Below are 12544 nucleotides of genomic sequence, written 5' to 3'. Positions count from 1 at the left end.
AGAAGGATAGCATTGTGAGGAGGGGGAAGGGGGGGGGGGGGGAGGAATCTCGCCTCTCCCACCTTGGAATTCTCAGTACAGAATTTTTATTCATTACGAGATTCTTAGCCACTTGCAGAAGTGATTTCGAGTGATTCTGCAAAACTTTTCCTTTAGCCAATCGTAGCAACTATAGGATTCCGTTCCTGCTGCATGACATGTCTCGGAACTTAAAGTGACCAACTCATTTGCATAAAGAGCTAGCTTATCATCCGCTTCTTTACTTGCGTAGACCGTTCATGGTCTGCAAAGAATTTTTTTCTTTAATCGTTTTTTTATGTCTTTTATAAACTGCAACACTTTCTAAACTTTCTAAACTTAGCGCCGTTGAAGCATGGTCTTTTACTGAATGATCAAAAAGCAATGCTGACAGCTGGAGTCCAAGGTTTTTGTTAATCAAGCCGTTTGTATTCTTGTGGTGATATCTCCGTACAGTCTTTCATTCCCTAACGCATATTTCTTTATATCTAATTGAGAAGTGAAATACCGGTTTTCATAGATGCAGATTTAAAATATTTTAATATAACGCAATAAATATTTCATTAAAATTTTCATCCCCTTATGCTCGAAGTTCCAAAACCAGAAAAACACGTAGTTTTTAAAAATTGTAACATATTAGCCGAATACGAATTGTCAGATATATTTAGCAATCCTTTCATAATGAACCATTTTCTGAAACATCTCACACCCTTTAGGGGTTGGGTTTTCAAAAACAATTAAACACGTATTCTTCTATTTAGAGCCGAGGAGCCAAATTCAAATCTTCATCCATTTAATTCTAAAAATGCTTTCATAGTGAAATATTTCATAAAACATTACATCCCCTATTTCACTCTATTAGTGAGTTAAATTTCCAAAAGCAACGAAACACATTTTTTTTTACATCCAACCGAGATGTCAAATACCTATTTTCATAGATGTAGCTATAAAAATGCTTCAGTAGTTCTTTAATAATGATTTATTTTCAAAAAATCTTCACTAATTATTTTATCCCCCAATGGAAGAATTTCGGAAAATGCTAAAAACCTGTTTCTTTTTTGTATCTGACTGAGACACCAAATGTCAATTTTCGTAGTTTTGTAGTTATAGCTTCAATAGGGACATAGGGACATATTTAAAAAAAAGGCTTTCAACCCATGTTTCACCCCCATAGGAGTGAAATTTCGAACAATCTCTTCTTAAATGATGCTTTCAGCGTAAGATTTACACCTTCATCAAATTTCAAGTCCGTATACTTTGCAGGTTGGGCTGGAAGGCTATGGGTCAGTGAAACCTGTGCCCCTATTGCACCTTCTTGGAGGTTGTAGATCCAAAAACAGTGAAACACGTAGTTTTCTATAACACAATATTCATAGATTTCGCTTTAAAAACTCTTTCGCACTGAAATACTTTCATAAAACATTACATCCTATATTCCACCCTCTTAATCGTTGAATGTATCAAAAACAGGTTTTCATATATTTCATGAAACATTTCATCCTCTGTGATATGGGGTATGGTAGTGACACACCAAAATCACAATAGTAATCCGTTGTAGTTGCTACATATTTTATTACAATCAAAAGCATTATAAAATCACAAGGCCAGATCAGTTGGACAAATAATAAATAAATTTCGTTAAGTGGAACGAGACCCGTAAAACTTGAAATTTGAATATGACTAGGTATATATACTTAGGTAAAGCTTTACTTAAATAGCACAAATGTCCATAAAATTCATAGCAGAACTCTCACTACTTGCAATCAAGGGAGAAACAGATTAAGCGTAAGAATACAGATATTTAACGTTCGGCTTGCCAACTTTCCTTAACAAAACTGTATAAAAATGACTAAAACAATTAAGGGGGTCCTTTAATTTTGACTAAACGGACCTTCAAATTTACTTACTCAGTTGATTAATCAACAATATTCTTAGAATGATTACAACTAGAACATGACTATATGACAATACCCTTAAAATAAGGTTGCTTCAATATTTCGTGTGAATTGGCGATAGACGCGAGCAGACCAAGGATTCAAATCAATACAAGAGATCCACGAGGCAGAGAATGACATGGAAATATACTCAACATGGCAATGCAATTGAACTTTGGATGCTATAGTTCAGCACCGGAAAGATGGAATCACGCAAAAGTGACAACATAACCCAAGATGTAAAGGAGAGGACATGGCCTCAAATATCTCTCTGCCGCCGTGGTGCTCTGCTCCCAGTATGCTAGCGTCGACCGCTGCCAGTTATCTCTAACACAACACACATCAAGAGCAGACAATTTTCTGAGACATAAACTACACAACCCTATCTGGAGAACAGGTGAGCAATACAACTGGACTGAAACCAATGAGCCTCCGTGAGTTACTTGGCCAGTGCCAGCCCTTAAACTTTGATTAATAAGATCGCTAAAAATCATACCGAAGTTAAGATGACGAGACTTATCTCCAGGTTCACCATATTAGTGGCAGAGACAATAAATTGGCGACGCTCTTATCCGTATGTTCGCGGCAGAGTCTGGGGAAGGCAAGGGCCACGTGGAGCCGGATCTGGGTTTCAATTTCCTTCTCTCCGAGACACCCGGCTTCTTCTGCGACTTAGCCGGCAAACAGGAGAGGACCCCGGGTGGGGACCGATTCGGCAGCAGTTGGCGGATGGCGAGGTCTTCGGGGGGTGGGGTTGGGGGGGGGGGGGTGGTGTCTTGTGTAAAGGGGAAGACAACCGTGGTGAAGGGAAGGTCTGTATTCCACAGGAACGAGTTAGCATGGCACTCAGATATTTCCACGATTCGGCGGTAGGGGATCATTTGGGGTTCTACAAGACCTTGAACAGAGTTCGGGAACACATGTTTTGGCCCAACCTATATGGCGATGGCATGCGATTTGTTGGCAACTGTGTCCAGTGTAAGCGCGGTAAGCCCGATGTTGGGCCGCACAGAGAACTACTACAGTCGGTTAGCGAGCAGTGTCCTCTGGACCGCGACTCAAAGATCGAAACATCGATCGACGGAAACTGGCGCCAGAAACGCACCAGCTCACTCTATTTCATCCCCTTAGGGGTTGAACTTCCAAAAACACGAAAATACGTATTTTCTTATTTGTAACCTTGAAGTCAAATACCCATAGTCCTTCCATAATTTTTTATCTCAAGATAAAATGTTCACCTACTATTTCACCTCATAGAGGTTAAATTCCCAATAATACTGGAACACATATTTCTTTATTTCTGACCTAGAAACCAGATACAAATTTTCGTCTGCCTAGCTTCAAAATTACCTTAATAGCTACATGTTTCAAAAATCCTTTCATTTCCTGTGTATCCCCCTTAGAGGTGGAATTTCGAAATATGCAGTATAAGCGGTATAAGATCAACAACCTTTCCAAATCTCAAGGTTTATTTTCCTTGGCGGTCTGGACTGTGTGAATTTCATAGTAATGGCCTCCACACAAACACACACACACACGCACACACACACACACACACACACACACACACACACCACTAACAATGCCACCACCACCTCCTGGGGAAATTTCTGCAGACGCCCTTGTTCCACTGCAGTCATATTTTGCCGACGACCTACATTTAGCAGCGTGGGAGGGATAGTGTCGTGCAACAGACAGTATACTCAGTAGACAACGAACTGTTCGTTGTGAAATCAGGGACATAGGAACCGAGACTGACACAGAAGGTGCTGAAGGTGAAGCACACTAGACTCGTGTCTACCACGGCTTCAAATAGTATCGATTTACTATGAACGGAAGTTCCGAAAAGTGAGCAAGTAATTTTACAGTAAATTCAGTACCGATGGTGAGGATATACAACGAAAAACATTTCTATAATATTTCAGAAATAATGAAACATTCCACTCAAGTCGCGCGGCAGAAAACGCAATGGATATGTTTGCACTTAAGACGGAAGGCCCCACGTGCTTACGCAGGCTTACGACAGATCGCAAAATTCGGCAGTAGGCGTAAGCCAACCTCTTGTGCTGCCATCTGTTATTGATGCCAGGCATCAAGGTCTCAGTAGTTCGACCATCCACTGGAGAGTAGTTGCTTTATAAGTACTCCGTCTTCAGGCCACGAGTGACCTACTGGGACAGCACCATCCGACCGCCGTGTCATCATCTGTGGAGGATGTGAACAGGAGGGGCGGGGATCAGCACACTGTTCTCCCGGTCGTTATGATGGTTTTCTTTGACCGGAGCCGCTACTATTGGGTCGAGTAGCTCCTCGATTGGCATCATGAGGCGGCCTGGATGATCACCCATCCAAGTGCCTTCAACGCCCGACAACGCACTTAACTTCGGTGATCTCACGTGAACCGATGCCACCTCCGCGGCAAGTCCGTTGCTGCAGATATTTTAGAGTAGTTGTTACGTTTCATAATTATCTAGTTTACGGGGAAAATGTAAAAAAGGCGATTGTCACCGAAGCTACAACTAATCTGAATTTCTGGTTAGTTATCAAGTGGTCTTATGTGCAAGCCTGATTTTTTCATCCTTTGCGGTGGGAATGATTCAAACCCGTCATGTTCTTCTTATGAGGTGTTCTATTTATTTTGCACACAATGATCGTTTGTAGTTGTGTTGAGTTACCACCTTGATAAATTTTTGGATGGCGCACGTATCATAACTGAGATCTGCGCTTGCGCTTAATGGCTGAAGGTCAATTAGCGTAATGAGTAGTAGCGAATGTTATAGTAACATGTTTGTAAATTATTTCAGGTAAATTACCTTAGTAGTGTAATATTATCAGTATACCAGTACAGTATGTGGGCCAATTACGTTAGTCATGGAATACTATCCGTATAAGACTATGTCACCTTGATGTCCCGGAATTTGCTTCAATTTTGGAATCCACGAAAGAACTGGAAATTTTCCTTTACACAGCTTTCCATATAATTTCTATTACAGTGATTCAGTCTTGTCTGTCACTCGACTTTTCTGACTGTGAAATAAATTCTATCGCTCATGTGCTTATTACCTCTTCGTGTTTCCATTTGCCGATATTGCGCATAAACACATACATATCTCAACGTTGCTATGTACATTGATGGAACGACACACTTTTCTGTGGAGACACTGCAGTTTAGAGATAGAAAAACCGATCAGTTAAAACGACATGGGTATTTTAGTTCTGAATAACCGATGTCTTTCGGTATTTGTTTGCTCTCGGTTATAACAAGTATCTTTTTATATTTTCCTGATAACCACGTAAAAACAGATATACCAATTAGCCACAGTTGTCGTAGTAAAATTTTTAGTTTTCAAATAAACCTTTTTTAAAAAAGACGAGTAATTTTTATTCGTAAGATTTCCATAGCTCTTAAATACTGCGTTATTACAGAAAAAATGGGAAAAGTGATGTATGCCACTTTAATAACACTGCTGATAGAAACGAGCAACAAGTGAATTGGTCCAACATTGCCGAGACAATACTGTGCCTGTTATACAAGCAGTGCGCGAGAATGGACGCAGTTTCTCGCTGTTGTCGAACGTCAGTTGTAACACAGAATGGCACCATCTGGAAGCCTGGAAGTATTTTACGATATGCAGTACGAGTGAAGCACAATGGTCGATTTGGTCGACTTGCGACATCATACAAGGAAAAAAGTTAAAATTTTACAAATCATTCATAGTTCGGGATAAAATTAGAAAGTGCCTGATCTGCTGCCTGTGTCTACGTTATCTGCTTTTAGCCGTTAACAGAGAAATTAAAACGAAAAAGAGAGTTCTCCTGCCGCAGTTTTCACTCTTTATCGCTGGATTATACGTAATGCCCGCATAGTGCTGTGATAACCGATTTAAATATAATTTTTGAGCAGAGTTCTAAAAACTAAAATCAGTAGGATAATACTGGCAGTTTTCTGTGGTATAGAAGTACTCGCTATATTTTGAGAGAAACAGCGAACAGCGGACAAAGTTTTATTGGACTATTTAATTTAAAGAAATTAGAATTATATTAATACCGTCAGTTGCTCACGGGCGTTGATAAATATCAACGTGGACAAGTGAAAATGTGTGCCACGACCGGGACTCGAACCCGGGATCTCTTGCTAAAATGACAGACGCTCTATGCATCTAGGCCACCGAGGGCACAGTGTATGGTTCGACTGCAGGGACTATCTCGCGCACGCCTCCTGCGAGACTCACATTCTTACCTTGAATGTCCATACACTACAGTCGTAGAGTCCCACTCCAACACACTCATTCCTCGTGGAAGACATGTCCATATCCATATAAGTATATGGTTCTGGCAACACCAGCCATGACCTTCTTCTGTGAAGATGCACAAGTATTCCCCGAACTGTTACGGGACTTGGTAAGAATGTGTTCCACGAGTAATGAATGTGTTGGTGTGGGACACTACGAATGTAGTGCGTGGACATGGAAGGTGAGAATGTGAGTCTCGCGGGAAGCGTGCGCGAGATAGTACCTGCAGTCACACTATCGTCTGTGCCCTCGGTGGCTCAGATGGGCAGAGAGCCTGCCATGTAAGCAGGAGATCCCGGGTTCGAGTCCCAGACAGGCACACATTGTCACCTGTCCCCGTTGATATATATCGACACCCGTGAGCAGCTGACGGTATTAATATAATTCTAATTTCGTTCTGGACGGCTGCAGGTCATCATAAATGTATTTGACGTTTTGATTCCATTTATCAAGAAACTGAGAAAGTAAAAATTTTTATCTTTGTTTGATTTCTACGTTTACAAGAGGAAATAATGTAAATAAAATACTGAAAATCGGTTATTACAAGAACTGGTATTGTGACGGGCTTTAACAATTAGGTTAAAGTGAGGCTGGGAAACTGATAAGAGCCGAAAACCAGTTGTTTGAGCGATAACCGACATTCCCACTGCTGTCGTGAGTGGTAAGATTGACGCGCAAGGACATCTAGAACAGTTTCTCAGAAAGGTTACTGCAACTCTGATGTTCTCAAAATGAACAGGCCAGCCATTGGCGTCCGCGAGGGGGAAGGGGAGGGGGAGGGGAGGAGGTGGGGAGGGGAGGATAGGCAAAAGGGCACTTTCACCCGTCGCCCCTAACCATCCTTGGAATCTGGAGTAAAGAGTTTTTATTCGTTACAGTATACTCATACTCTTCCAGATAAGAATTCTCCACAATACTGCTAAACCTTAGCTTTGACCAGTTGTAGCGCTTATAGAGTTAGGGTCTTGTAGCTTGATGCACCTCGTAACTGACCAGCTGATTTGTACACAGAGTGCCAGTTTCAGAATCATGCACTCCAGCCCCGACGCGCCTTCCCCCCTCCCCACCACTGGAAATATTTCTGCAGACTCCAGTCTGCCACTGTGCATATATTTTGATAACATCCTGGTTTTAATAGCATCGAAGGAACAGCATTGTGGAGTAAAGGGTAGACCTAGCACAGACCACACCATTCACAATGAAACGCATCACTTAGTAGATGGTGAAGTACTTTGAAGCTAGCCAGATAGAAACAGAACCTCCTGGCACTGTATCTAACCCAAATTCTAATCTTACACTAATCTCTTGTATGTACCTACCACGCCCTCAAAGAGCCAACGATTTACTATTATCAAAAGTTCCGAAAAATGAGGAAGAAATTGACCCACACTTTTTTCCGTTGTTCATTATTTCGATTACCCCATAAAGGGAATGGACTTGTAGCCACAGGTTACACAAGCGATAAATGGTTTAAAATACATAAAAAGAGATGACAATAGGAAACGATTTTTAAAAACACAATGATGCGGCTTTTACGATTTTTACAGGAAAAAAAAATGGATGACAAAATAAAGGTTTTTCAAAAATATGCTGGTGGACAACATTGGGGATTTTTTATCTTTATAGATGACTAGCGGAAAAGCTTGGTGTTGACCAGGCATTTATTTACAGCTGTGCGTCCACGTCCGTACTATGCAGCGTCTGGCCTTGTCCTGAGTTTTTATGACGTATCTCCTGAAACATGTGTCGTACAATGATATAATTTTGTAGGTGCATTCAGCGTCATATGCGGATACTGTCTGCAAAATTTATTGCGAATATAGTAGCAAAGAAGTAACAAATTTAAATGTCACGAATGCTGTGATCCCCACACACTTGGGTGCAACCAATGTACACAGGATGCTTGGCTCGATCATTATGGCTACCATCACCGCTGGTCGAAATTGGACCAGCTGTGTCGACGTAGTGAAAATATAAATGTGCATAACATGGTAAATGTCCATTCTTTCCAGCCATCAGACCTGATCTACGATCAAAAATATCATGTAAAAGTGGTAGGGGCAACGGCCTTGCCGCAGTGGATACACCGGTTCCCGTCAGATCACTGAAGTTTAGCACTTTCGGGCGTGGTCGGCACTTGGATGGGTGACCATCCGGGCCGCTATGCGCTGTTTCCATTTTTCGGGTTGCACTCAGCCTTGCGATGCCAATTGAGGAACTACTCGACCGAATAGTAGCGGCTCCAGTCAAAGGATACTACCACAACGAGTGGGAGAGCCAGCTCCTCCTCCACCCTCAGTGAGAATGACGTGGCGGTCGGATGGTCCTGATTGGCCACTTGTGGCCTGAACACGGAGTGCTTTCTTAAAGGAGTGCTCCCTACATAAAACTGACAGTCTTGACTCAGGGACTGTCCACGGTAAATGCTGCATTGGACCTACGAATACTATTAAAATAACGGTTTGAGTTCTCTTTAGTTGTCCAATCATCTGAAGTGAGTCCTTATTGAAGTAAGCTGATAAATAGATTTTATGTTAATGGCGGATAAATTTTATGTTAATGGCGGCAAATTAACTTTACCCTAATGACACACAAGGTCAATGCCGTTCCATCACGTAAAGTACTCTCAGATCGAAATGTTTTGCATTACCAAATCTCCAATGTAGATCCATCATACCGCAATTATAATTCTCAAAATAATTTGGAGCTACGTTCAATGCATATTTAAATGCATCTTTCAAAACAATACCAGAATTCTCATTAGATCATCATTATCAGTGCCTAGAGTATTCCAATTATTTCGTCTACCAAAAACCGCGTCTCACTATGGCTTTTTCAGTACGCTGTTTTGTTTTCCACTGCTGACAATAGAAACGATCTGGCAGATGTGACATTGTAGATGTCCAGTATGCGTGTCTTAATGCAAATAAACCGTCTGGAACATTTACCCTTGAACCTCCCTAGAATGGGATTTCATGGAACGTTATTACTTTCCTGTGTCCATTTCTATCACACCAGCTGATCGCCACGACTGGGGAGAGTGAGGAGGGGGTGGGGTGAAAGTTGGCAGCACTTTGAGTGGCAGAAACCTCACGTTTCCGTCATTTGTTTTCATAATGACGTAGTGCCAATTCGTCACATTGGACGCTTTTCTCTCGGAAACGTTTACATTCATCGTCTGGATATCAATGTCGCCTTCTGAGGTATGCAGTCGCACCACTCTGTACGAAATAGGTTCTAAGCTGATGCAGTTGACAAGTAACGTCGAAATATATCGTCACCTCGAAATATATCGACACCTCGAAATAAATCCACACCCAGAAATAAATCGCCAACCCGAAATAAATCGCAACCTCGAAATAAATCGACACCATGAAAAAAATCGAAACTTCGAAATAAATCGACACCTCCAAAAGACAGCTACATCGAAATGATTAGATATCCCGAAATATATCGACATCTAGACGCATTTCAGCTTACCATATAGATCGATATCTCGAATCTCACGGACCTCTCGAGATAAATCGAGGTATAGAAATATATCGATATCTTGAAATATATTGGTACCTAGTAATATAAAGATATCTCTAAAAATACAATATCTAGAAATTTATGGATTACTTGAGATATAGAGGTTTCTTGAAATATATCGATATCTCGAAAGGAATCGATATCTGAAGTACACCGATACATGGAATAATATATCGATAGCTCGAAATAAACAGACAACCCGATTTGTTTCGGTATATCAAACTAAATCGATATCTCGACTTAAACGGATACTTCGAAATCAATTGTTACCTCGAAATAAATGGATGCCTCAATATAGATAGATATCTCGAAATAAATCGACATCTCGATATAATGAGTGCGTCGACATAAGTCGATATATCGAAATGAATCGATAATGGGAAAGAATGGACGTCTTGAAAAAAATCTGTACCCCTAAGAAAACGATTCTCGAAATAAATAGGTATATCGAAATATATCGCTATCTCGATAAATACCGATATCTAGTGGTCGGATATATGTTTCAAGTTGACTTGACATATCAGTATAGTTCGATATACATCAAAATACTTTGGATTTTCAATATACCGATAGATTTCTAGACCTCGGGGAAAAAATCGCCGATCCGACCTCAGTGCAAAAACGCAGACCTAGGGAAAAACGCCGACCTCGGGGAAAAACGCAGACCTCGAGGGAAAAACGTCGACCTCGGGGTAAAACGCCGACCTCGTGGGAAAACGCCGACCTTCGGAAAACTGCCGACCTCAGGAAAAATCCAGTTCCATTAATTTACACAGACACTAATGTATGTCACCATTAGGTTCTCAAAATACAACCAAATTCCTGGTATTTATCACCTCACACAAAAAGTGGTCGTGACAGAAAAGTCTCGTTCTTTAGAAAGTTTAGAATGAGATGTTCTAAATATTGCAGTTTATCCATTTACAATAATCTACAAGCACTGCACAATGAGAAGAGACTGTCAACCACAGCACTTTGAAATAGTGGACAGCCAGGAAGACAGAGGTTGCATTGCTGTTTCTAATCCTCTGGTGCTTGAGATTTAGAATCCAGGATTGCCTCGAATGAGAACAGCAATAATGGATGTCCTGCACCAGTGTAGAACTTACTCTGGAACTCCACAGAAAATCACAAGGCACAATTAGATCACATCATTCTCAGCAAACTACAGAAGCCTCTAATGGACGTAACAACGTTGTCACCTCCTTCACCAGTGAAAGATCTTAGTAGCTATTGAGTCAAGAGTAGGTGGCCAATTAATAATTTGTTGTTCAAAGCTAACTTCAGTGTATATGGGAATACTCAGTGGACATCTTTAACCATCATATTTTACTGTCTAAGATATGTCAACTTCTCAGACTATAAGTATAAGCAGAGCTTGGTCTTTCCCAATCCGAGATTGTTTAGAATGGGTATCAAGGGAATCAGATCCACTGGGCATTTAGAGCAACCTGCTTTAAACAATATGAGCAGGCAGTAGACACAGACACAGAATTTGGAATTTCTCTGTGAAGTGGTTACCTTCATCGTCTGAAAACTTATGTTGTGTGCTGCGCTATGTGGAGGTACTAATAGCAACACAGTAAAACACAGAAGAAGCTTATAAGTTGATGTAATCAGCCAGTAAGAAGCACTAAACTTTAAGTTTTAGTAATCGATTATTGACTTATTATCCGGCTTTGGTGCCTTGACATTACCGACGACCTTAAGATTTTGCATGAAGAGAGGCCTAAAAGCCACGTTACACGAGAGAATGTGAAAAGTGTTCATATGTAGTAAAAACCTAAGAAATAAGCCCGTTTTCGTCATTTGCTATCAAATCGACGTATTGCCAGAGCGTTACATTGGCAGCTTTTCTCTCTGAAACGGTTACATTTATCGTCTGCAAACTTATGTCGCGTGCTAAGGAATGCTGAGACACTAAAAACAACACAGTAGAACATAGAGGAAGCTTCTAGGTTGATGTAATTAGCCCGTAGGAAACAGTACAATTCAGGTTTTAGTTATCGATTAGTTGGGAGCTCCAATGTTAGGCGCGTAATGGGGCCCCTTAGGGATACGGCGGCTAAGGAGGGGAAGAAATCCAGCGTGCACTTCGTGTGCATTCCGGGAGGAGTCATTCCTGATGTGGAAAGGGTCATTCCGGATGCCATGAAGAGCACAGGGTGCAGCCAGCTGCAGGTGGTGGCACATGTCGGCACTAATGACGTGTGTCGCTTTGGATCAGAGGAAATTCTCTCTGGATTCCAGCGGCTATCTGATTTGGTGAAGGCTGCCGGTCTTTCTTACGAGATGAAGGCAGAGCTGACCATCTGCAGCATCGTTGAGAAAACCGACTGCGGACCTTTGGTGCAGAGCCGGATGGAGGGTCTGAATCAGAGGCTCAGACGGTTTTGCAACCTTATTGGCTGCAGATTCATTGACTTGCGCCATAGGCTGGTGGGGTTGCGGGTTCCGCTGAATAGGTCAGGAGTTCACTACACTCAGCTGGCGGCTACACGGGTAGCGGAGGCTGTGTGGCGTGGACTGGGCGGTTTTTTAGGTTAGAAGGCCTCGGGAAAGTGCGGGATGGGCTGCAATGTCAAAGGGTGCTTGGCAATTACAGGACGTGCTTGGATCAAGGAACAGTCGGAATTATAGTTGTAAATTGTTGTAGTTGCGCTGGAAAAGTCCCTGAGCTTCAAGCGCTAATAGAAAGCACAGAAGCTGATATCGTTATAGGTACAGAAAGCTGGCTAAAGCCTGAAATAAGTTCTGCAGAAATTTTTA

Source organism: Schistocerca gregaria, unplaced genomic scaffold, assembly GCF_023897955.1.
Source record: "Schistocerca gregaria isolate iqSchGreg1 unplaced genomic scaffold, iqSchGreg1.2 ptg000199l, whole genome shotgun sequence".
Taxonomy (NCBI): domain Eukaryota; kingdom Metazoa; phylum Arthropoda; class Insecta; order Orthoptera; family Acrididae; genus Schistocerca; species Schistocerca gregaria.
Note: the sequence above shows the minus strand (reverse complement) of the source record.